At 42.2% G+C, this 26,526-nt stretch overlaps 1 long non-coding RNA gene across 2 annotated transcripts in view; it reads left to right on the plus strand.

Moving 5' to 3' along the window:
- Positions 1 to 26,199, plus strand: part of LOC138751788 (uncharacterized) — a 44,215-nt gene extending 18,016 nt beyond the window's left edge. Inside the window, exons 1-3 of one of the 2 annotated variants that reach the window (XR_011350183.1) lie at positions 19,490 to 19,600; positions 24,156 to 24,215; positions 26,009 to 26,199. This is a non-coding gene — a long non-coding RNA (uncharacterized lncRNA). Of the gene's footprint in view, positions 1 to 19,489; positions 19,601 to 24,155; positions 24,216 to 26,008 lie in introns of those variants that run through there. The other variant, XR_011350184.1, reaches the window with a different exon arrangement.
- Positions 26,200 to 26,526: the final 327 nt, after the last annotated feature.

Consider the following 26,526-nt stretch of genomic DNA (forward strand, 5'->3'; position numbering starts at 1 on the left):
CAAAAAAAATCCAAATTTCTTTCACAGTAAAACCCCCATTATCCGGAATTCAAGCAACTGGTAGCCTAAAGTAACTGGCAAAAAAAAATCACGGAAAATAAATAGGCAATCATAGATATTTGAAATTGGCATACCTCACCGTTCGTTCGCCAACCACACAAACTCAAGCAACCGGGAAATTAATTTAACCGATATCTACCAATCCCCATGAATGGCGGATACCAGAGGTTTTATTGTACTTGAGTTTAAATTCTCCAGCTGCCAAAATAAAAAGTCTGACATGAGTCTTTGGATCAATGATCAAAACTCTACCTGCTGCTCCTGTGTAACTTAACTACATTCTGTAATGGCAACTGCGATTCCTTCCACATGGATCAGTATTTGAGATTTTGAGTTTCATTCCTGAAAATTTGATTGGAAACCCCTGCCAAACCCCAATGCACACTCCTTGAAAGATAAGGGGAGCAGCTGCATAGGAACATCACCACTTACAGGTTCTTCTCCAAGATGTCCACCATCCTGCTTTGGAAATGTCATCTCTCCCTTATCATCATTAATCCTGGAAGCCCACCCCCCCTACTCTCGTCAACCGTCACTACATTCTCCTGACACTTGACGCCCACTAGTAATGCAGCCAAGGGCGGGTGGAAAGTTGCTAGCATGCGTCAAGCTAGATGCTAGTGATGCAGAAGGGGGTGGGGGGGCGTATCTGACGGTGAGCGATGACCTTGGCGCCGACCCTGTCTCCTCTCCTCCCGCCCCCTCCCCCCGCCTTCTTATTCAGCCACCTACCTGTTTTTGCTTATATCAGGGCCAAAATATTGGTTCTCCTTTACTTCCTATGGGTGCTGCATGACCTGCTGAGTTTCCCCAGCATATTTGTGTATAGGCTGGAGATTGAAGGATCATAGCCAACAATTGGAAGGATGGCAGAAAGGTGCTAATGGACTTACAGCAAGTTCTTAATTAACCAGCGATAAATTAATCCCTTTGCAGGTTAACCATGCAATGTCCCAAAGGTAGTATTGTCAGCTTGAAAGGCCCACACTTCCCGGTTTAATAGCTGACCTCCAAAGAGCCTCTAGAGAACCACCAGTAAGAATGCATAAAGAAAATAATAATTGTCATAACTGTCATGAAAGAACAGAGAGAACAAAAAATTGATTAAAACCTTCAAGCCTTTTGGAACTTATTTACACAGCAGTACAGTACAGTGTGGTTATACTGTATTTTCCATTTGTCTACAATCTCCTGCAAATAGAAACATTTGGTTTTCACCATTGAAAAATAGTTTGGAGAGCCGTTGAAAAGAAACTATCAAATACGTCTGAGTACTTTATCAAAACATATTGTGATACCTGGTGTTAGGGGAGACATCGGGGGTAAGTTTTTTTTTTACAGAGATTGCTGGGTGCCTGGAATGCATTGCCAAGGGTGGTGGTGGTGGAGGCTGGTACAATAGGACATTTGAAATACTCTTATGTGCATGAAAGAGGGTTATGAGTCAGGGAAGGTTTAGTTTTTTTGAGTACGTTTAGTCGGCACAACATTGTGGGGCAATGGGCTTGTACTGCGCTTTAATGTCCTATGATCTATGAACTATAATGGGCTTTTCGCCATTCCTTTTTGTGCATTTATCTCCAGCAATCTTCTCCCCCAGAGAATCACTCTTCTATAAATGAGTATGTTGTTCATTCTACACTGCTATTTTTCCACTCGTATATATTGCACAAGCAGCTTGAAGGACATTCATTATAATTTATTCAAAGGTCACTCCAATCCCCTGTGACACATTTGAAAGAAATGGGCCCAAGGTCACATTTCCATGATTTATCTTCAAAGTCCAATTTCAGATTAAATTCCTGCAGATTTCAATTTTGACCTGGAACACGTCGATTCATTTGAAGTGAAACACCAAAGTCTGCAGTCACTGTGATTGTAGTAAAAACGCAGAAATGTTGGAGGAACTCGCCAACATCCTTAGGAGGGCATTACTGAAATTTTGGGCCTGAGGTATTAGTGAAAAGCAGGCAGGTATTTGTATTAAAAGGCTGGGGAACAGGGAGCATGGGAGAGGCAGCGTACAGACAAAAATGTATTCATTAGATATGGAAGAGGAAAGATGAGAATTGATTGGGGGAGGGGGGTTGTTTTTGGCTCTGTAAAAGGAGACAGAGGGAAAAGGGAGGAGATAGTGAGAGACAGACAGAGTTGGAGGAAAGGAGACATGGGGATCGATGTTTGGTGAGGGGTTGCTAACAGAAACTGGAGAAATCGGTGTTAATGCGACCCAGTTGGAGAGTGCACAGATGAAATATGCTGTTCCTCGAATTCCTCTGATTCATTTTGCAGAGAAGGAGCAGCGTCATTCTACTTGATAACTAGCTTTCCCGCTAAATTAGAGATTGCTCTCACTGGCACTGAAAATAGCTGAGAGTATGAGGCAGATCCACTTTGGAAAGTAACTCTTCAAGGAAGCTTTCAGCTGGTTAGACCAAGGTCACAAATTCTTCTGTGAGTCATATCAGTTCTGTGTTCAATGGAATGCCAGTGCAGTTCACTGCAGGACAGCTGAGCATGGGAAAATCTAAATAGGATGTATTGGGTGGATTACTAACCTCCTAACCTAACATTTACTGACAAAAACACTCACTAGATAGGAATTTCCTAACTGAAACACAACTCCACTGTTGTCAAAGAATTGGATGTTGTTCTGTTGCAGTGGGAATTATGGAAATGTTCAGCATGAGATATAATCAATAATAAACGATCGATTGCCAAGCCAGGTCTCTCAGGACCAGGGTGCCACCCTTCCAAAGAAAGGGTGGTACATATAAATGGCAAAAACCAACAAGGGGAGGTTGTTTCTCAAATTTTGGAATGTTATATACACAGTGGATGAGAAAATGCCAGGCCGTGATAATCCCAACAGAAAGGGATGATATATTAGTTCAGTCCTGATAGCAACAGCCAAAAGGAATTAATGGATTGGCTTGATGAATAAACCTGTTTTAGTTTTAGAGAGGAGAAAGACACTCGTTAATCTTAGGCTAAACCCTTAACACCTGAATTATCTAAACTGTTCGATCAAAAATGACCTGACATGGGAGCGAAGGGGTAAAGTTTGTGTCCTTGTGGTACCACTGACATCTCTTTCAGAATATTCCATGGGATCTTAAAGCAAGATTGGACTTTAACAAAATATGATCTGTGCTGGGGAGAACACATTCACTGTCAGCAATCTTTTATAATAGGCAAATTATAACCTTATTGAAAGATCAACATTGGATAGAACAACAGGAGCAATGCACTTCTTTGAAATAATACCTTGAGATCTTTTAGATCTATTTTAAAGAAACAGCAGAACCCAATTTAAAAACAGGCCGCACCTCTGACAGGTCAGCACCCCCTCAGCACAGTCGTGGAGAAGTTTAGATACAGCACAGTAACAGTCTCTTCCAGCCCATGTGCCTGAGCTGCCCAATGACACCCATTTGACCTATAGCGCCTCTATGTCTTGAAGGGCGGGAGGAAACCGAACTTCCCAGGGGAAACCAACAATGACACAGGGAGAGCGTTCAAACTCCTTACAGACTGCATCAGGTTTGAACCCGGGTCACTGGAGCTGTAACAGCATTTATGCTAACCCACTGGTTCTCACCCTTTTTTCTTTCCCCTCATACCACTTTAAGTATTCCCTATTGCATCAGTGCTCTGCGTTAGTGAGGCATTGCTTAAGGTGGAATGTGGGTGAAAAAAAAAGTTTGAAAACCACTGTTTTTATCGTACCTCATTGACTCATTATGTGCATGGTTTCATAACTCCAAAGGAAATGGACCAATGACAATTTTTCTAAAGCAAAATATTTCAGTAACAATTGGGTTTAGAGCAGTGATTCTCAATCTTCCCTCCTACTCCCATACCACCTTAAGCAATCCCTTACCAATCACAGAGCCCTGATGGGATAGGGACTGCTTAAAGTGGTATGTGAGTGGAAAGAAAAAGGTTGAGGACCACTGCGCTAACCAGTACACTAAAGATGCCACCCTAGTTAAATGCAGTCACATGCAATTATTTCTGCTGGAATTCATTTGAACAACATGAAATCAGCAAATGAAAAATCAGATCCTCTTGAAAGTTAGTCATGTTTCATAAAATACATAAATTTGTGATTTAATTGCTGTTCTGACTCTGATTTGGGTCAAAAGAAAGTCACACAGGTTGATCTTTAAAATATTTCCAGGGTGCAGCAAATGCAAAGTTTTTGTGCTGCCACGTAGTTCAGTTCATCTGGATTTTCGGCCATCTTGAAGGGTTGTTAAGTACCAGACAGGAGCAATAGAAATCAGCCCAGACAGAGCTATATTTAAAATGATATTTTTAATTATTAAAAAATAATATAACACTTTATCTAATTTAACTAACTTATCTAAATTAACCCCCAGCTATGCACAAATATACTGGTGTGTATGTGTGTGGAATACCCCAAGCCCCTACAGCATAAGGCACAATTCTTGGAAGGCAGTTCAAAGTTCACTTTTGGAAATTCAGCGTTGACATGTAGGTTTGAAATTGATGTGACACTCAGGCTTTAGATTAAATTAGCAATTTGTGAGGCGGTAAAAGAGGCCGGAGATGACAGAGCATTTATAACTCACAAAACCCTTGTTGAGGTGCTTCCAGCAAAATGTCCTTTTTAGATGAGTGCCATCCAAAACTGTCCTCTTCTTTGGCGTAGGGGGCACAAAGCAAGTGATGCTTACAAAGCTTCCAGAACCCTTTCCATGGGTCAGCCAAACAAAACTGACTCTCACTCTTTTGGTCACCGAGTGATCTTCTCATTCCTCTATAACAAACAGGAGGAAATCAGATGGATTGTCTATAACCACACATGAGACCAATCTAGCACATTATTTCTTCCAAGAGCTGTTTACTCCTGTGCTGTCTCCTTCAAATTCCCCTCGAGCAAAACTGTGTACTCAGTCTGAATCTGTGGGTCACGTGGTCTCTGCACCTGCCTTGCTTCTCTTCAAATGTATATAGGAACATGGTGTCTATAGCCTGCAGTCAGTTTCACAGACACTCCAAAGCCTGCAGGGTTTGTTCAATCTGTTCTCTTAAAGTGACAGGCCCACACAAATGAAAATTAACTGTTAAAAATGGGAGCACGTAATAAGGATTATCACAGACTGGGAAGGAAGAATTTAGATTATATATTACATTAAAATCAACATTAGTCACATTTAATTGCGTGTTGAGCTCAAGAATCTCAGTAATGGCTTTCTCCTGCTCCTCATCTGTATGCCTGAATGTTCAATCTTGAACTTTCTGACTCAGAGGCAACTTTATACCATATAAGACACAATTCATACTGCTGCCAAAAGTGCCATTAATTCCAGCTCATGTGGCAATTAGTTCTAGTATAGTGTGCTGGGTTCCATTATCCTTAGGATTTATTTCAACAGCCATGAGGTAAGGGTGCAGCTATACAAGACCATGCTTAGAATATTGTGTTCAGTTCTGGTCGCTTCACTACAGGAAGGATGTGGATGCTTATAGGGAAGGATTGAAGAGTATGCCTTATGACGGGAGGTTGAATGAATATGGCCTTTTCTCCTTGGAGCGACAAAGGATGAGGGGTGACCTGATAGAGGCATGTAAGGTAAGTAGTGTGAATAATATGGTTGACCAGAGGCATTTTTCCTGGACTCAAGTGGCTAATACCAGGAAGCATAGTTTCAAGGTGCTTGGGAGTAAGTGCAGATGTAAGAAGTAAGAGAGTGGTGGGTGCATGGAACGCAACAGTGGTGGAGCCGCGGATAACAGCGTCTTTTAAGAAACTATTAGATAGGTACATGGAACACAGAAAAATTGAAAGATGTGCAGTTGTTTGAGTACATTATTAGATAGTCATCATGGCTATCCCTCGTAGTCGAGGATGATGGCCTTCATTCCGTTGATCCACAGAGCAAAGAAGCCTGTGCGTGTGTTTGCTTAACATGTACTTGATGTTGCATTCCAAGAAGCACACGATACTTCACAATCAACCAATGGCAATGAAACCACAATAATTGGAGCTGATGGATTTGTTGCAGCCTTCACAGCCGTTGAGTTCAGAGTAACTTCATCCGCCTGTTCCACTTTTGTCAGGGACCTGACCCTCGATGTTACCGCCATGGGTGACCCTACCAGGAGCACAGCTCCAGGCGGCATCACTCTCGGGGTCACAGGACCACACAAGCTTCTCCACCACAGCAAGGTGACAATCCAGGGGAAAGTATTCGATAGCACAATGCTGCGACCCAAAGGACCTGGACTGTACTATAGATCTCTATGCTCTATTTTCTCAGGAAATAAATGCATGAACATTTGTGCAAAATTAAATTGCAGCCAAGATGGCTGAAACCAAATGATGTTCACATGATTATGCAGCAGGATTCTATGCAATCTCCTATCAATAAAACAGAGTTAAAAGGCAATTAAAACATGGGCAATTTGGGAAAGGTACTTCAATCAGAGTTGGTACAGCAATAAAAGAAACATGTGTCACTCTGGAATTCAAGCACAAAGCTTAATTGCAAGGTGAGTTTTAATTATTCCATATAATACCGGATATGGGATTACTATTGGTACCTTTAAATCAACAGGAACACTTCAATACAACATCAGTGTTATCTCTATTGAAAACAATAATAAATATTCTGCACGAGAGTTCAAAGTCAACTACTTAATGAGAGGAAATGACTTATTTGCTTAAAAGACTGACTGTAAATTGGCCGATTTATGGAACATAATTACTTTCCATTGTGTGAAAGTTCAAAACATTACAGTAGTTGATGCAGGAGCTGCCGAAATCTGAGGCAAATAAAACAAGCTGCTGGAGAACTCATTGGGTTGAGCAGCATCTGTTCATTGTAGCACTGTTTTAGTCTGCGCACAGATCATTTGCCACTGACCAAAATTCACTCGGGTTTTACGGCCTCAATTGCGATTTATGAAGAGCAAATTCAGGTAAGTGACAGGGCTATCTAATTTTTTCACTGAAGCCCAGGACACCAGATCTCTTTATAACATATGCCTGCCCTTCAGTTACTTCTATGCAAAAGGTTACTTACAAAGTATGTTAACTATGTGCAAGGGAATTGTTTGTTAAATAATTCCCACCACTGCTATTGGCATTACATTCAATGTCGCTCAAGGAATTTCTGATAGCTTCTCTTCAGATAATCGCTGGGAGACCAGAATTGCAAGGCAATCGTGTTGTATAAACAATTTTTATTCATTGATGTCGTATTCTTAACAAAATTGTACGAATGCACCTCAATTTCAAGGAGTTGATGCATGGACCACTTCACAAGTACGGAGATTGAAGCAAAATTGGGCGGCACAGTTAGTGTAGCAGTTAGAACAATGTTAATACAGTGCCAGCGACCTGGGTTTGAATCTGGTTCTGTCTGTGAGGAGTTGGTATGTTCTCGCCATGTCTGCGTGGGGTCCCTCTGGGGGCTGTGCTTTCCTCCCACATTCCAAATGTAGACACAAGAAATTGAAGTCATTTGCACCTTCTTCCAGTGCACAAGTGGTGCATGGATAGTGCATTAAAGCCATGTGGCAAATACAGTGCTTTTGTGCCCTTTCTCCTCTCTCTTTCTCTCCATCCCTCCCTCTCTTCCTTCCTCCTTCCCCTCCTGGCTCAGTCTTCTCCAGGAAACCCCAATACATGTTGAATTTGATCAGAAATTTGCCTGATTTTGCACACAAAATTAGGTGAGCAATCTTCAGGGACAATGCAAAGCCCCTTTAATACATGATTCTGTGTACAAAATTCCATAATAAATTTTAGATTTTTTTGTCAATTTTATACATTTTTGCAGGTACAATATCGCCTGCTGCAGGCAGCACCCACACAATGGAACAAAAATGAGTGAAATCCAATATTTGGCATTACAATACCCTAACACCCCAACAAGGCTTACTCCTCTTGGAATCAGAATCAGGTTTATGGCAGCACGGTTAACATAGCAGTTAGCGCAACACTGTTACAGCGCCAGTGACCTGGCTCCGTCTGAGAGGAGTTTTCACATTCTCCCCATGTCTGCGTGGGTTTCCTCCAGGTGATCTAGTTTCCTCCCACCCTTCAACAAGGGCTGGAGGCCAATTGGGTGTAATTAGGCGGCACAGGCTCTTGGGCCGGAAGGGCCTGTAATCATGTCATATGTCTATTGCCATGAACATGTGTCTCAAATTTGTTGATTTGTGGCAGCAGTATTGTGAATTACAGGTGCAAAATTGCAATAAATTGTTTCCTAAGTACAATATCTAAAAATAAACAAAATGTGCAAAAAGAGAAAAAGATTCCTTGTCTGCTCAGAAATCTGATGGAGGAGAGGAAGAAGTTGTTTTTGTAAGATTGGGTGTTCGCCTTCAGGCCACTGTTCCTCCCTCCTGATGGTAGCAGTGTGTAAAGGGTTAGGTGAAGGTCCTTGAGGATAAAGGTTGCTTTCTTGAGACACAATCTAACCATCATCACTAAAATAGATAAAAGATTTCTTTAAATTAGGAACAACGTAGATGGAGCAAAGTGACAACCATAGAACATTACAGCAAAGAAACAGGCCCTTCCGACCATCTAGTCTCTTCCATACTATTGTTCTGCTTAGTCCCCTTAACCTTGCCCCAAGTCCATTGCCCTCTATACCCCACCCATCCATGTACCTGTCCATATTCTTCTTAATGCTAAAATTGAGCCCGCATTTATTACTTCCACTGGCAACTTGTTCCACACTCCCACCACTCTCTGCGTGAAGTAGTTCACCTTAATGTTTTGTGATAGTATGGGATCCTATCATCTCTGGATATATTTGTATATCGTGTAAATGATTGGCTGAGAGCTGTAGCCTCACCTACTGGCAAGGTCATAAGGAGCTGCACCTAAACAGATCCAGGTCAGTCTGGACTGGTCGACCTCGATGTACTACGCTCCAGTCTTTTGGTAATAAAAACCTTGGTTTGAATCTACAAGTCTTTGAGTCATTTGACACGCTACATGTTTCACCTAAATGTTTTCCCTTTCATCCTTAACCATGTCCTTTGGTTTCTACCCTCAGTGGAAAAGCCTATCTAAATTTAGTCTGTCTATCCTCCTCATAATTTTAAATAGCTCTATCAAATGTCCCTTCATTCTTCTAAGCTCCAGGGAATAAAGTCCTAATCTGTTTAACCTTTCCCTGTTACTCAGTCCCTGAAGTCCAGGCAACATCCTAATAAATCTTCCCTGCACTCATTCCTGTTGTTAGGTAACCAAAAGTGCACACAATGCTCCAAATCCGGCCTCTCAAATGACATGCAACTTTCCCATAACATCCTAACACCTATATTCAATAATTTTATTTATGAAGTCCAATATGCCAAAAGCTCTCTTTACAACCCTATCGACCTGTGACCCCACTTTCAGGGAATTATGTATCTATATTCCCAGATCCCTCTGATCTTCCACACTCGTCTTTATCCAACCATTTACCATGTATGTCCTTTCTTGGTTTGCCCTTCCAAAATGCAACCCCTCACACTTGTCTTCATTAAATTCCATCTGCCATTTTTCAGCCCCATTTTTCCAGCTGGCCCGGATTCCAATGCAAGATTTGAAAACATTCCTTGCTGTCCGTAACACCTCCAATCTTTGTGTCATCTGCAAACTTGCTGATCCAATTTGCCACATTATCAACCAGGTCATTGATACAGATGACAAACAACAATCCCTGAGGCCCACCACTAGTCACAGGCCTCCAGCCTGAGAAACAATCATCCACCACCACTCTCTGGCTTCTCCCATCCAGCCATTGTCGAATCCAGTTCAGTGCTTCTCCATGAATACCCAGCATCTGAACCTTCCTGACTAATCTCCCATGAGGGATGAAAGAGCCTGTTGCTGTGCTGTAAATCTAAATTTAAAGAGTGGTGGAACTAATTTTAATGATGAATTTTTTGTAAATTAGGTCAAAGATTTATGTTATTAGCAAAGGAAGCAGAGGTGAAATGGGGTAAAAGAGAACTGGATAAAGGGAACTGGAAGTTGATTCATTAATAGCTCTCAAAAAGAACTGCATATATTCTCAAAGAAGAGTACAGCTAATTGGTTCGTTTTTGAAGTGTTAGCTGAAGCAGTCTCTTTTTTCTGGTTAATTCCATCATTTCACATTTATCTAATTTTTAATCAAATGCATGTGTTCTTTTTTGCAAAATCACCAGTGTAAATGAGGACAGTCATTGTAAACGGGCACATTACGCTTCTGTTCTGAATGCAGTAAGTTCACCATGTACCAGACAGCTCACTGAACACTTTGATGTCAATCCATGGGTCGGGAAACAATAAAGTGTATCCTAGAGTTGTGTAAAGAAAGGGTGAAATTGTACAACTCAAAATAGAATGATAAGGGGATAAATTGGCACTGCCAAAGAAATATAGCCATTCAGTGCAGTGATTGTCCGGGAAATCTCTCTTAAGATCACAGCAAGAGTAGTTGCCATTGGATAAGGAACACCTTTCCATCCTCACCACTCAACACCACTCCTAGATCAATAATAACAACCTGTACTTCTGACACACTTTATGATAAAATGTCATTTTTTTTCCTTCTGACAAAGGAGTCATTTGAGTCGATGCTGACTCTCAAAGCAATTCCATCTCCTCTTACCAACACCTCCCTAATATTCTGTGTAACATGTTCTGATCAATTTCCCGTCAATTACATTCACATACCTTTCTCCTCAATGTTGCCACTCTGCCACAGATGAGCTACAGTTTACAGCAGCCACTTAACCTCACAACCCTCTCATCTTTGGCAACTAGAGCAACCAGGGGTAGCCCAAGCAGTGGCAAGGAGATGTTCAGACCCTACCTGGCCAGTACCCAATGTCAGGATTGAACCCAGATTGTTGGATCTGTGGAGCATCCATTCTACCAGTACATTGTGAGGTATGTCACAGGGTGTTACCAAGGCAATTCATGCCATGACTTGAGAGTAAAAAACACCAGTCTAGATACCCAAAAGCTTAGTCAAAGGGAAACCATAGGACAAGCCATGATACACCCAGGTGCAATTGCCAATTACAGTTTCTCAGTCTAACAGGAAGAATCTGCGTCTTGTCCATCAAACCAATGACTGCTGTCATACAGGCAACAGGCAATAATTAAATATTCTTGTTTCACAAGAGGTCTGGACTCATTCCTGTATTTTTATTTCCTTGTGAGAAGGGTCTATTCAGCATTATGGCTCTGAGTCAGATTATAAAATACACCCCATCCAGTCAGGCATCACTGAGCTTGGCAAATCTTACAAACCATTTGATCATACCCCTTCACCTCCTTAGCTTGACTCAGTAAAAGTGCCCAATTAAACTAATCTGAACTATTTTCAGTCAAATATATAAAGCATCATAGCTTGAAGGGTGTGTTAAGACATTAAAAATAATCCCTACCCCCCCCCCCCACTTTCAATCTAGGGAAGAATCACTTGTTTTAAAACGAATGTACTGTGCAGTGAAACCCCCTGGCATCCGGAATTCAAGCAACCGGCAAAAAAAAACAAGGAAAATAAATGTGAAAATTAAAGTTAGGAAGAATAAAATAATAGGTGAAAATATTTGTTTAAAATTGTGAAACTAAATGTTCACTGAAGTAACACGTCAACCTTTGGTGAAGATGGGAGCAAATGTTCAGCCAGTGGAGGGCCTTGGCCGTGCTTTGCTCATAGCAGCTGTTAGCTGTTTGAATAAAGTTGTGTGAAGCAGCAATGGCGTCTGCCAGGATGAAGAGCTGGTTGATGCCGCTCGCTGTTGGGGTGACTCTTGTAAAATATCCCTGCTCAGTGAGTGACCAGAAGCTTTACCTGTAAACCTGGGGGGATGGGGGGGTTAATTATCTATGATGTTATTGTTCATCTTTCAGGCAGCTCTGTGGAGGGGGAGGAACCTGCAGATGCAGCAACAGTTAAATGTTTTCAAAGAATCTGACTGAAGATAAAGTAAATCCTGTAAGGTTTATATATTCATGCAAATGAAGTTTGTTTAGTGTACAGTATTGTATTTTTGTCTTTTAAACTATTTTTAATGCAGGTGTATTAGTAAACATTGTAAGAGTAAGCCTCAAGCATCCGTAAAATACTCTTATCTGGCATCTACCAATCCCGATAGGTGCTGGATACCAGATGTTTTATTGTTTTTCTTCCATCGACTCAAATTCTTTCGAACGATGCTCAAAAATCCGACCTTCTCCAGGTTGGATTGTTTCGGAAGGTCAAACTTTAAAAATACTCACTCTGAATAAGGCAGTGACTCAATAGTATCTGCATCTTTCAACGTGAGAGGTAGTCATTTCAGAGATTTTGAAAAACCAATAATTTTGCTTCCACACTTGAAATTCCAATTGGGATCCAGTTGCAAATCAAGCTTGGAAAACCTTTCAATGAATTGGAGGGATATGGGGTGATCCCATTTTGATCACTCCAAACTTTTCTTTTCCATATAACAATTTACAGTACAGAAACAGGCCATATTGGCCCTTCTAGTCCACACTGATTTACGTGAAACTTGCTGCAGAAATCAAGTCAAATCAAGTACAACCTGACGAAACAGCGTTCTCCAGTTCTCAGTGCAAAACATGCAGTCATACCAGACATGACTCACATACAGACAAGCAATACATATGCAGGGCATACTTCACCCATACAAATAAATAAATAAATAAATAGATTTCTGCAATATGAGAGTCTCGGACAGTTAGTGTGAGCAGTTCCTTTGGTGGTTCAGCATTCGCGTGGCCCGTGGGAAGAAGCTGTTCCTCAGCCTGCTGGTGCTGTCTCTTCCCCGACGGGAGCAGCTGAAAGATGCTGTATACAGTGTGGAGGGGGTCCTCAATGATTTTGCATGCTGTCTTCAGACAACGATCCCAGTCAATGGGAGAGAGGAAGACTCCAGTGATCTTCTCTGTCACTCTTATGGTCCGTGTGGCATGATGGCAACACTCATCTCATACATGGAAGTAAAACATGTTTTACTACATTTCCATAAATTGCCATAAGAATAAGAGTATGGGTTGCCCATCTGGCCCATCGAGCCGGATAAGATCAGAAGTGATCACGCCGAGGACTCAGCTCCACTTACCTGCCTGCTCCCTATAACCCTTAATTCCTCTACTATTCAACAATCTCTCTAATTAAGTCTTAAATGCATTTAATGAAGTAGCTTCTACTGGCTCACTGAGCACTTATTTGGGGCAGCACGTTTAGTGTAGTTGTTAGCGCAATGCTATTATAATGCCAGCAATTTGGATTTGAATTCAACACTGCCTGAAAGGAGTTGGTACGTTCTTCTGATCTCCGCATGGTTTCCTTTGGGTGCTCCAGTTTCCTCCCACCTTTCAAAATGTATGGGGATTGTAGGTGTATTTGGGCAGCAAGGGCTCATGGGCCAGAGGGCCCTGTTGCTGTGTTCAATGTCTAAATTTAAAAATTAAAAATGTGATTTAAAAATTTTTAAATTCTAAAAGATTGCAGCCATGTTCTGATTCCCTCTCTTTTCACCTATCCCTTACTCTCCCCCTTGACCACTTCAGCTTCATTTCCCATGTTCAGTTCTGTGATTATTAGAACAGCTATCAGGTGCCTGTCTGGCTCCAAATTCATTTTCAAAGGGCGAGATAAATGTGGGTAAGGAATACATAGGTTCAGTGAGCATCCATGCAGTCAAGTAGCAAATGCATCCCCCTCCTTTCCTGCAAGTTCCAAGTGATTGCTTCTAATAAAGTAATGGTCAACCAACCACATGGCAAATATGAAATAAGCATGTGAAATTCAAATAATAATCAAGTAGGTTGTGGCAGCTTTAATTAAATATTAAGTTTAAGATTGCAAACATTCCAACAAAATCAGTAAACATTTTAATAAGTCCTCTGTTCTTTGCAACCACATTGTGTGAGTTGAAAGAAAGAATACAACCTCAAAGAGGTGCCGAAGTCTACTTGTTTGGCACCAGTGAGATTCAGAATTGGCGGCACCAAGCACTCAAGGTAGCCACTCCTCAACTTCTGCATTCCTAATGGAATGCATTTGTTCTTTAGTCAAAGTCAAGCAAATGACGAGTATTCCCATTAATCTCCAGCACTGTTTTCCTTTCCAGAGCCTTGAACAAATTATATTTAGTTTCCACTGGAGATATCTCTGCAGAGGATTTTTACTAAGACAGAACTGAATTAAAATGCACCTTTGCAAAATCCATCTTCAAGGAATTCCCATTCCCTGTGAAGTGATGTTTTATTGTGCAGCTTACAGGCCACTGAGTGGCACGGTTAGCGCAACGCCATGGCAGCACCAGCAATTGGGACAGGGGTTCGAATCCCACGCGGTAAGGAACTTGTACACTCTCTCCGTGTCTGCGTGGGTTTTCCTGGGGTGGGGGGAGAGGCCTCCAGTTTCCTCCCACCGTTCAAAACATACTGGGGGTTGTAGGTTAATTGGATGTAAATTGCGTGGCACAGACTCACGGGCCGAAAATGCCTGTTACTGTGCTCTATATCTAAATTTTAAAAAGAAAGCAAGATATAAGAACATGAAAAGAAAGATAAATTCTAATGACTGGGTAGGTGGCTTAATTGGCCATGCTGAGGGAGGGGAGTCCTTGGGGCTGGGTCGGAGTAGCTGAGGAATTAGTCATTGAACATGACAAAAGATGTTCTTTGTCATTTACTTTTCCTGATATACCAGTGAAGGCAATACCAGAATAGGTGTATCTAGGAAATTGAATGGGTACATCCACTGCATCTCTGCTCTTTAAATCAGTTTTCAGCCGGATGGAGGATGTGAGCCAGCAAATGCCATCAGGCTTGTTATAAATGCACGCATGCTCACCATCAGAAATTATATTTTTTTCTAATTGTTGAACCCCTCTTCAATGGAAGTGCAATATAAAAGAGTCATTTGAGGTGGCTGGGTGGAGGATCCATCCACATGTTGTGGCCTGAACAAATTCCCCTCATGCCAGGCCATGGATATTGGGCATTGGCTCTGTGTGATTGGCGCTCAGTGAGAAAGTTTTTCTATGCTGCCAATCAAATGGCCAAAGGCCTGGCAGAAACTTGTCCAAAGACAAATTGTTTGAAGTCGGGACGGTCAGCGCAACACTGTTACAGCCCCAGTGACTGGGGCCAGGGTTCAAATCCCGTGCTGTCTGTTAAGGAGTTTGTACCTTCTCCCCGCATCTCTGTGGGTTTCCTCTGGGAGCTCTGGTTTCCTCCCACTGTTCAAAAGGTATCGGGCGGCATGGGCTTGTGAGCCAAACGGGCCTGTTACCGTGCTGTATGTCTACATTTTTAAAAAACATCAGGTCATGCAAGAATATTTATATCCAGGTGTTCAAAACACCAGCCACCCTTGGAGCTCGGTTTGCTGGCCACCAAAAATTCCACAGCTGTTATGTGCATGTGGATTTATTTTCTGTGGTTGTGGAACCAAGGGAGTGCCATACAGTCAACAATGATGGATTTTAATGAGACAATAAAGTAAGGTGCTTTCTGTTATCTCAGATGGGCAGAAAATTTTCCATGCATCATCTAAAGCTGAGTAGCCTTGTCATATCTAGTGACATGGTCGATCTCTATCACTAACCAACATCAATAAACAGAATACTGTATGTGGTGATATGTACATACTGTTCCGTGCATAAGTGGCTGGCCCGCCCACAGATGACTCGATCCCCTATAACCCCTCCCCCGTGACCTGGCCATAAAGGTCGACCTCCCTACCCCCTTCCATTCATTTGAGTACATGGAGTTGGGCCAGCCGAAATCCAATGTGGATTCAAGCCTATCGTTCCTCACTCAGCCTTTGGAGTCATTGATAATGCTTATCACTGTAATAACCAGGTATTGATTTTGGCAAGTTGTGATGAAATTGGCTGCATAATATTCCATGAGTAGCCAGACTTCAAACAGCACTTTGTTAGCAGAGGGGTCCTATCAAGCAAGTGGAGAGCATTCCCTTTTCTCGTCTAGTAACCTCATCCATCTTTTCCAAAAATCCCAGATACAATTGACTTTTCTGCACAAAAATCAAAAAAGTGCTATTGGTGATGATCTGAACTAAAAACAGAAAATGCTGGAATGAGAAAGTGTTAACATTTTAGCTCAAAGGCCTATTCGGAAACAATTTTCTTCCCTTATTTCAGTGTTAAAGGTTCTACTGCTGAACTTCCCCAGACACTGGATTGATAGAGGTGGTTCAATGCAAGCGTAATTAATGTTACCACTTTCTCAGTACACGGTATGTTCTTATTTATTTCCCTTACTTACGTTACTTGAGCTTATTTGTTACTAAAAGAAACTGATGCATGCAGGGTTAGCGTCAGAAACTCTCTCGGGGTGGGGGGGACGCCTCATTCACGCATGCGCCAGCCGCCACTCTATGCGCTGCCTTCACACTTCCCCCTCACCCTGCATGTGCCAGCCAGCACTATTTAGGGCCCCTTTAAAATAAATGCTACAGGCCCAGCAATGCCTTCATCCAGCACTGCTTAGCTCCACACTTCAACTCCACGGTTCTTTGTGAAATAGTTCTGCAAACTTTTGCCCGTCTCTTTAATCTGCCACAGATATTTAAATAATCAACAGGGCTTTCTTTTGTTACTAACCCACGGGGATCTCACTACACAACATTCAACATGATGCCAGTGGCCATAATCTCACCTGAATCCACTTCAGGTAAAACCCAGTCAAAATGGAAAATGAGGTATTGTATCTCCAATAAATAAATACATTATGAAGGGTTGAAAAACCTTCTCCTTCTCTTGCTAATTCTTTTCTCTACATTCACAATGTTACCAATCCCTTAATGTGGAAAATACATTTTCAGTTTTTGCTCAAGGTCACAAGTAACCTAAAACATTGAACTTATTGATTTTTTTCCCTTTTGCTAATCTGCTTTGAGTTAGATTTCCATGCTTTTAAACCAAATGTACTTGTTTAGCTCAATATCTGGCTTTCTTATTTACTTATTCATAATGAAAAAGAGGAAGAGGTTAGATCCATTAGATCCCATGCAGGCGCCCAGAAGAGTATTCCTTGCCTCCTACATTGCTGTGTCCACACAGTCTGACTTGATCCCTTCCCATTGATTCCTTTGCATATACTGTGCTCCTAAATGTAACTGAAACATGAAAGTCTGCGGACACTGTGACTGTAGTAAAAATGCTGGAGGAACTCAGCAGGTCTCGCAGCGTCCATAGGAGGTAAAGATATATGTGGTGAGATGACCACCAGCCTACTGCAGGGAGTCGATGCTAAGCTGTCCAAGAAGTCCGGACCATATCCGAGTCATTCAGGGTCTGTGCGGAATGCAAACCGTGCTTCTTCCGCCTGCCACAGGCCAAAGTTGTCAAAGCCACTCGGCCCTTCGATCGGCTTAGCATCGACTTCAAGGACCCCCAGCCTTCCACAAACAGAATGTCTACTTCCTTGCGGTCGTAGATGAATACTCCCGTTTTCCCTTCACCATCCCTTGCCCTGACACCTCCACAACCACCGTTATCAGAGCACTAACACTGATCTTCACCATGTTCACATACTTGGCATTCATTCACACTGATCGGGGGTCTGGCTTCATGAGTGAGAAGCTTTGCCAGTAACTGGTAGCATGAGGCATTGCAGCTAGTCACACGACTAGCTACAACCTGAGGGGCAACAGGCAGGTGGAGCATGAAAACAGGGTGATCTGGAAGGCCGTCCTCCTGGCCCTGAGATCCAAAGGCTGGTCCGTTGACTACTGGCGAGAGGCCCTCCCTGAGGCACTCCATGCCATTAGGTCGCTCTTGTGAAAGGTTGCTAATCTGACCCTTCATGAGTGCCTTTTCTCATTCCCCAGGAAATTGGTGATTAGGGACTCCCTCCCAACTTGGTACACATCTCCAGGACTGGTGCTCCTCCACAAACACATGCAGGCTCACAAGTCCAACCCGCTGGTCGAGCAGGTGCTCCTCCTCCAGGCCAACCAGAACTACACCTACATCAGGCGCTCCAATGGCCATGAGGATACCGTCTTGACCAGGGATCTGGCACCAGCAGAGGCCCCACCACCCCAGAACCACGACAACCCGGCCCAACCTCCCCACCATGTGCACCCTTGGCCCACCCAGGATTCGGGGACCTCCAGAGGACCCCACTCCTAATGGACCACACCCACCCAGCCACCTCCTACAGAGATAGACACCATTCTTCCCACACCAATGCCTGTCATGGCTATGCCTGACCCAACCAACCCTTTGCAACCACACCCTCGCGACCTGAGACGGTCCCAGAGACTCCGATGGTCGCCGGACCTTCTGAATTTGTAAATATCACCCAGCACCATTTTACACAGCACCCCCCCCCCCCCCCCCCACCCTGGACTTAATTTTAAGAAAGGGGTGAATGTGGTAATACGACCACCAGCCTACTGCAGGGGACGATCTCTGTACCTGCAGGAAGTCCACCTAAGGGGCTGACTCCACCTGGCCGGCTGTCAATCAGCCAACATGAATATAAACCTGACCCAGTCACACGGGGAGCCACCAAGGTTTGAACTGGTGTTCAGACTTTTACTAGAATAAAGCCTGTTGTACAGTCTTTCCTGAGTTTGTGCTTGCTCACTGCTACCTCAGCGCACCACAATATATAACCAACGTTTTAAGCCTGAGCCCTTCTTCAAGGTATGAGTAAAAAGCAGAACTGAATTAAAAGGCTGGGAAGAAGGGAAGAAAGGGCAAGCACTCTTTCTCTCTCTTCCTTCTTGCCCCTCTGCCTCCTTTCTCCCAGCTCTGCATTCAGCTAGCCAAATCCCCACTCCCCCATCAATTCTCACCATTCCTCTCTCTCCACTCCTCCTATCCACATCCAATTAATACCTTTGGTCTGTACTCCTCCCATTGCCTGTTCTTCCCTCCCTGGCCTCTTAAGACAGGCATGAGGCATCTGCCTGCTTTTTACTCACACCTTGAAAAAGGGTTCAGGCCTGAAACATTGGTTATATTTCTTCACCCACCAAGGGAGCGTTGAGACTTGTTGATTTCCTCTAGCATTTCTGTGTGTTTATTCCAAATGTAACTCTCTACCTGTTCAAATACTTTGCCCATTCTTCACCTGCAGTGCCATAACACATCATTCAAGATACAAAAAATATTCAACATTCAAAGCCATCACCTGCCTGACAAAAAAAGGTGTTTTCTCACAGTTAAATTAAAAATGAACAGTGGCTTAAATATTGGCAGTCAGCCAAGGAAGCAAGTGCTCCAACAGGAATGAACATAATTCACTCAGATTAAAACCAGGCAGCAGAGATGCCAGTGATTATCTATAAACAAAGACTGTGCTCTGCGCACTGTGCCAGCGTATGTATGTGACACCCAAATGAAAGTCCCTTAATGTCCTTGTGAGTGTGCCAGCAATTTGAGGATTCCACACAAGAGGCCAAGCCCTTGTGCGTACCTTGAAGTAAATGAAATGACTTTGATATCAAAGTATTTCTTTTAACCACCATCAAAGACTCTCTATAAAATGTCACTAAACCCTTTGATAAAGGTAAGGCCGTTCAAATCTATCAAACATTTTTTTTTTCCTGGCAATAAAGCCATGGAAACTGCATTTAAACCATGTGTTATAACTTGGTGAATTATGCAACAAAATAATTTTTTTCAGTAATAATTCACGATAATTTTTTTCAGTAATAATTCACGATAATTTTTTTCAGTAATAATTCATGATAATTTTTTTCAGTAATAATTCACGATAATTAACCATAATTATAGCAAGTAATGTATAGCAAGTACATGGAAAAATGCTAATGTGATTGATATTAATAGATGGCATAATGAGATGAAAACTTGTTTGGTAATGGAAAAAATTACGTATGTTTTACATGATAATTATTCTTTTTTTCTTAATAAGTGGTCTTTATATTCAGAATATTTACATTTAAATTTACTTTGATTAGATTTTAGTAAATATTTTTTAGTTTATATTTTAGCTCTCCTAAAGAGAGCTGGCTGAGAGGGGGAGGGGGAGGTTCTTTTTTTTTCTTCTTTTTTCTTTTTTATATAATTTTTTTTATTGTTCACAATATGTACTTTTCCTACTGTATGTAATAACCTTGTTGAACAAATAAATAAAGTTGTGAAAAAAAACCTTTATCATTTATCATCCAACTTTCCTCTCGATTCAAAAATGAGAATAATCTTTGATAAATTTGTTTTAATCAAATTTTTTCCATGTTTGGAAGGAAATGAACTTGTGGGCACACACTGCACTGTCAGAGGCACAAAATTGTTTACTGCCATAGCAGATCTCAGCCACATCCATGGAGGCAGAAACTATTATATTATCCGTGTTACACAGTTGGAGGAACTGCTTTTTGTTTGAAATACAAAAAAAATGGCTTGAAAAACACCACAACATCTTCACAACAGGTCAATGGTAGATGCCATCATGCTGGCCTTCCACTCTGCATTAGATCACCCGGAGCACAGGACCACCTACGTCAGTCAGGCTGTTGCTCATTGATTATAGCTCGGTATTCAACATCATCATACCATCAAAACCTATGATCATACTAAGGGACCTGGGATTGTTCCTGCCCTTCTGCAACTGAATCCTTGACTTCTTCAGCGGCAGCCCTCAGTGAGGATCAGCAACATCACCTACTCCTCGCTAACCATCAGCCCAGGGGCACCCAATGCTGCGCGTTCACTCCTCTGCTCTGTTCCCAGTCAACCCATGACTGCAGAGCCAAGTTCAGCTCCAATCTGTAAAATATACTGATAACACCACTAGCGTTGGTCAAATAACTGGAAGGGATGAGTCAGAGAACAGGACGCAGACAGAGAATCAGGTTGGGTGGTGCCAAAACTGCAATCTTGCTCTCAACATCAAGAAGACCGAGGAACTTATTGTGGATTTTAAGAAGGGGAGGGTGAGGGACCAGACACTTCTCTGCATTAATAGTTCAGAGGTGGAGATAGTTAGTGCCTTTATACCCCTAAGGGGTCACATATTGGAGCACCCCTGCTAGAACTGGCACATCAAGGCAATGGCAAACACACCAATGGTTCTACTTTCTGAGAAATTTGAGGTTATTTGGCATATCACCAAATATGCTGTCAATCTTCTACCATTGTATCATAGTTTTCTGACTGGTTTCATCACAGCATGGTTCGGTAATTTGAATGCCCAGGAATGCAGAAAATACCAACGGAGCTGAGTCCATTCCAGGCTCCAACCTCTCATCCGTTGGAGACATTGAAGGGACTCTCTTTTGCTTTTATTTCTCTGATTGTTTAGGGCACTGAGCAATGCGAATGGTGACTCTTTGTTTGTCATGTGGCAGGCAAAAGTTGATGAAGTTCGTGCATATTACATTTTTTGTATTATTCCATGACAATAAAAGGAATCTTGGAATCTAGGTGAGGCACTGCCTCAAACAGGCAGCAAACCATAAAGGACTCCATCACCCTGGTCACAACCTCATCTCACTGCTACCTTTGGGAATAAGGTACAGACATAACGTCACGTAACCATTGAGTGTGACTAGGCGGGGCAACATCCTTCCATCCGAGCAACACTGCTCACCCAGCCATAAAAACCAATGCATGCAAATCAGAAGATCATAAATTTTAAAAATAAATTGGAAAAAAAATACATGGATGAGAGAGGTCTGGAGGGTTATGGAATGGGAGCAGGTCAATGGGACTAGCGGAATGATAGTCGGTACAGACTAGAAGGGCCGTCTGGCCTGGTTTCTGTGAACCTCACTACCTCTCCAGGACCACAAAAAAGTCCTGCTTGCACTATTGTAACACCACTTTTCTCTCCTGCATGAACTAACTGTGAATATTTATCATCTATCTTTTCAATGTATTATCTGTTTCCCAACTGGAGTAATTTAATATATACCATTGTAATTTTTATTTGCAAAAGTTCCTGTTTGGCTGCAGCAAGAAAGAATTTTGGTGCACAAGGACATTGCACTTACATGTATGTCAATAAACTGGTTTTCATTGTCATCAACCTTAGACTTGATCAAAAAGTTTTGGTTCTTAAAGTGCGGAATTGTTAGAATGTGTTACACTGGAGAAAGGCTTGATGAGGAGGGGAATTGTTAAACTAAGTTGTCATCCCACAATTCCTTGGAGCTATTCAAAGTTTAATCCCCTATTGCACTGGTTCTCAACCTTTATCTTTCCACTCACATCCCACCTTAAGTAATCCCTTACTAATCACAGAACACTGATGGCATCAGGATTACTTAAAGTGGGATGTGAGTGGAAAGAAAAAGAAAAAGATTGAGAACCACTGTCCTATTGCTTAGCTGATCAATAGTTATCCCTCAATCAACACCATTGAAGCCATCACGAGAGAATGGCCACCACCCACAGGTGACAGGTTGCGTTCTGCCACAAGGCAATTTGCTTTTAGAAAAGTCCTACCCTATGCTACAAAACTTTCCTTGGGACACGACATGACCGTTTTCACTCCATTATTAGGATGCGGAAAATGTTGGCAGGCCAATAATAATTGCCCCAATCTAACTGCTCATGAGAGGCTGGTGGTGAATGAGGAGAATGAGTTAAAACCAAGCCACCATTTTGGACATCCAGAGTCGATCGAGTGAAGTTACTTCCTCTGTGCTGTTTGGTTGAGACTTTCAGGATTTGGACTTTGATGATAATGAAGAACCAGTTCCAAGTTCTTTGCATATTATTGCCTTGAAACCAAATGAGCATCTTCATAACCCAAATGCTATTTAATGCTTTTGATGTGAATTTGAAATGATATATTGGATTACCTTCAGTTGCTCAGTCTAATTTTAGGATATAAACATAGATTAGATGATTTATGCTACAATACTCCCTTGTGCTGCTACAAGGATTAATTAAATCACACAGAAATATAATTTGATTTAATTCAAATCAACTCCAGTTTGCTCTGATCAGAAATAAGGTGTGTAGTATTTTCCAGCTCTTGTTAATGTTGTCCAATGTTATGTTATTGAATCTATTTTAGTAACAACATTGGGGAAAGCTGTAAGGATGGGCAATAAAAAAAACAAAAATACTGACTCCCTGGTTAGAAAAGAGGCATTATGTGTTTTTTAATCACAAAATCAAGGATAAATGTTAGATTTATTACTCAGGAAGTTGTGCAAAGCACAAGAGTGCATTGGCACTACAATCGTAAAAGGACAAGAATAAACTCCAGAGGGTTGTTAACTTGGCCTGTGACATCACAGGCACCAGACTTCACTCTATCGAGGACAGTGTCTTAAAAAAGCAGCCTCTATCCTCAAGGATCCCCACCACCCAGGCCTCTGCTACCATCGGGGAAAAGGTGCAGGAGCCTAAAGACGAGCACTCAGCGGCACAAGGACAGCTTCTTCCCCGCTGCCATCAGGTTCCTGAATGATCAATGAACCGAAGACACGGCCTTATTTTTTTAGGCACTATAATTTTAAATGTTGTAAAGTTGTAAGATGGTGGTAATCTGAATGTTTGGACTATGACGCTGCCACAAAACACTGAATTTCCTAACTCACTCATGACAATATATCCTGATACTGATTGTGACGTACTGTAAGAGCTCAGCGGATCATGCAGCCTCTTTCAGGAGTAAAGGGTTTCAGGCTCAAAATATTGATTACCCTGTTTACTTCCTGTTAACGCTGCGTGACCTGCTGAGTTTCTCCAGCCCTTTTGTACTTTGCACGATAAACATTAAATGCTTTACTCAGAGTAAATGAGCATTAAAAACAAGAGCAGCAAAAAGCAGGGCAGCACACGAGGAGAAAATTCACAGGCGTTTGAGGAGAATGAGTTAAAACCAAGCAAAAACTGTGAAAATGTAGTTGGAGCCTTGGCGTGGTTTCCTTCTGTGCTGCCAAGTCGCGCTGTTTTCAAAGGAGGTCATTCCAGCCTTGTGACCCTTTTGGAATGTGACAAGCAATCTCCATTCCTCCCCCTTTTCTACCTACATGCCAATGTTGTGCTCTATTGCTAACACTGAGAATAAGGGTCGATTAATTGTTTCACTGGGAATTCTGCAACATTTAATTGTTTTCTATTTTTACTGTATTTCCCTTTATCAGGTTAATGTGCTGGCAGCAGATTACGCAGTACTATGGGGACCAGTAAGAAGAAAATAGGAGGTACTTTTTTTCTCTCTCTGTATTGTAATCAGTTTGCTTACATTTCTTTATTTGTTTACATGTGTACGTTCTGTACAGTTTTTCTTTGCACTGCCAATAAGTGGTCATTCTGTCTCACCCTTAGAAAAAAAGGATCTCAGGGTTGTATATGATGTCATGTATTTATTCTGACAATAAATCAGAAATTTTTTAATCTGATGAATATTTAGAGATAAGTAACAATGAGAAATCATTGCAATTAACTTGTATTGAAGACTTCCATTAATCTGCTCTGCATTGTTTTCTGTGATCGCTTGCTCTTCATAGACCAAATGATTGACATAATTCACTGGTTTTCATGGCAGCTATCTCTCTCTTCCGTGGAAATGAAAACAATTCTAAGTTCAGAGGGTGATAATTACCATCCACACACAGAGAATGGCCTTGTCTCAGCGTCATACCTTTAGGTCAGCTGCTCTTGAAGTTATTCAATGCCTGCAGATCCTTTTTAATTTAGTGGCTAATGAAAAACTTTGCACTGAATCAACCCAAAGCAATGGGCGAAAAAGAATCTGTTCGCCATTAATGCACTCCAGGATGTGCTTGGCAGTTCAAAACAAAATGGGTGGGAGATGGGTCTGCAGATAGCATGAAGTGGAAGAGAACATAGAACATTACAGGCCATTCGGCCCACAACATTGTGCTGACCTATGTAAACCTACTCCACCACAATCTGATCCTTCCCTCTATTTGTCTTACATCCATCTGCCTTGTGATGATATGTAATTACACCACTAGGTCACCATGGGTCATCCTGGTGACCTTGTATATAAAGCAGTCCAGAGCTACAGTCTCACCTTCCAGGTTCATCTTGCAGAGAGACAAGACATCTTAGTGTACATATTAGTTTATTAAAGCTGTCTTATACTCGCACTGCTGGTGTGGTTATTGTCAGTACAATTTAATAAACTAATATGTACACTAATAGATCTTTCTCTGCAAGACGAACCTGGAAGGCTAAACTGTAGCTTTGGACTGCTTTATATACAAGGTCACTGGGATGACCCCTGGTGACCCAATGGTGTAATTACATATCACCACATGCCTATTTAAGAGTCTTTTAAACATCTCTATTGCACCGGAGAATAGACCACAGGGAAAATTAGTGAGAGAATGGGATTGTCGGGGTGGAAGTTGGATGCCAAGTGGATGAAGTTGACAAGCTCATCACGGGTGCATGAGGCAGCCCCAATGTAGTCGTCGATATACCAGAGGAAGAGTTGGAGAGTCTTGCCTGTGTAGGCTTGCAGCATGGATTGCTCCACAAAGCCCACAAACAGGCAGGCATAGCTGGGACCCGTGCAGGTACTCTTGGATATTGCTCCCTCACCACAGTCTGGGGCCCCAACTAGGCCTTTTACATGAAGCAACAATTCACTTGCACATCCAGAGGACTTATTTATTGCATCAGTGCACCCATTGTGGCATGCCCTATATCAGAGAGACTAATCACAGTCTCAGGGAGATCGCTTTGCTCAGCACCTCCGCTCTATTCGCAATCACAGCGACCTTCCAGTGGCCAACCACTTCAATTCTGGGTCACACTGCCACACTCACACGTCTGTCTATGGCCTTATGTACTGATCCATCTGACCAGTCGCAGATTAGAGGAGCAACACCTTATTTTCCAGCCAGATGGCATAAATATTGATTTCACTGCTTTTCATCAAACCTGCTTGCCTTTTCTTCCACCTCCCCCTGCCCTGCCACCCATCTCCCCTGCTTTTGTTCTGACTATGGTGACACACCACTAGCCTACTGCAGGGGTGACCTGTGCACCTGCAGGAAGAGCACTGGAGGACAAGACAACACCTGGCCAGCTGTCAATCAGACCTGAATGGACCAAGCCCCATCCGATCAGCTGCCAATCATCCGCCAGGATATAAGCCACATCCGGTCCCTCGAGGTCAGTCACTCGGAGCTGCAGCTAACTGCAGCAGGCCCTTTAAGTGGATAAAGCCCGTTGATCAGTCTTTAAGTTTTGTGTCTGCTTTTCTGTACAACAATGCACCACACTGATGCTTGCCGGCATTTGATGACAGGTTCAAGCCCGAAACGTCGGTTATGCATCTCTGCCTTTGCTACATAAAGGACACTGTTTGACCTGCTGAGTTTCTCCAGCATTGTATGTTTTTATTTCAACCACAGTGTCCACAGAATTTTGTGTTTTACTTTGGTCGATATTTGAGGGTAACAAAGGAAATGCAGTGGCCTGCCCACATTTTTCCCATCATCTTTTGATATATTGAGTTATCTGCATTGTTATCATTGG

The sequence above is a fragment of the Narcine bancroftii genome, chromosome 1 (assembly GCF_036971445.1).
Source record: "Narcine bancroftii isolate sNarBan1 chromosome 1, sNarBan1.hap1, whole genome shotgun sequence".
Taxonomy (NCBI): Eukaryota; Metazoa; Chordata; class Chondrichthyes; order Torpediniformes; family Narcinidae; genus Narcine; species Narcine bancroftii.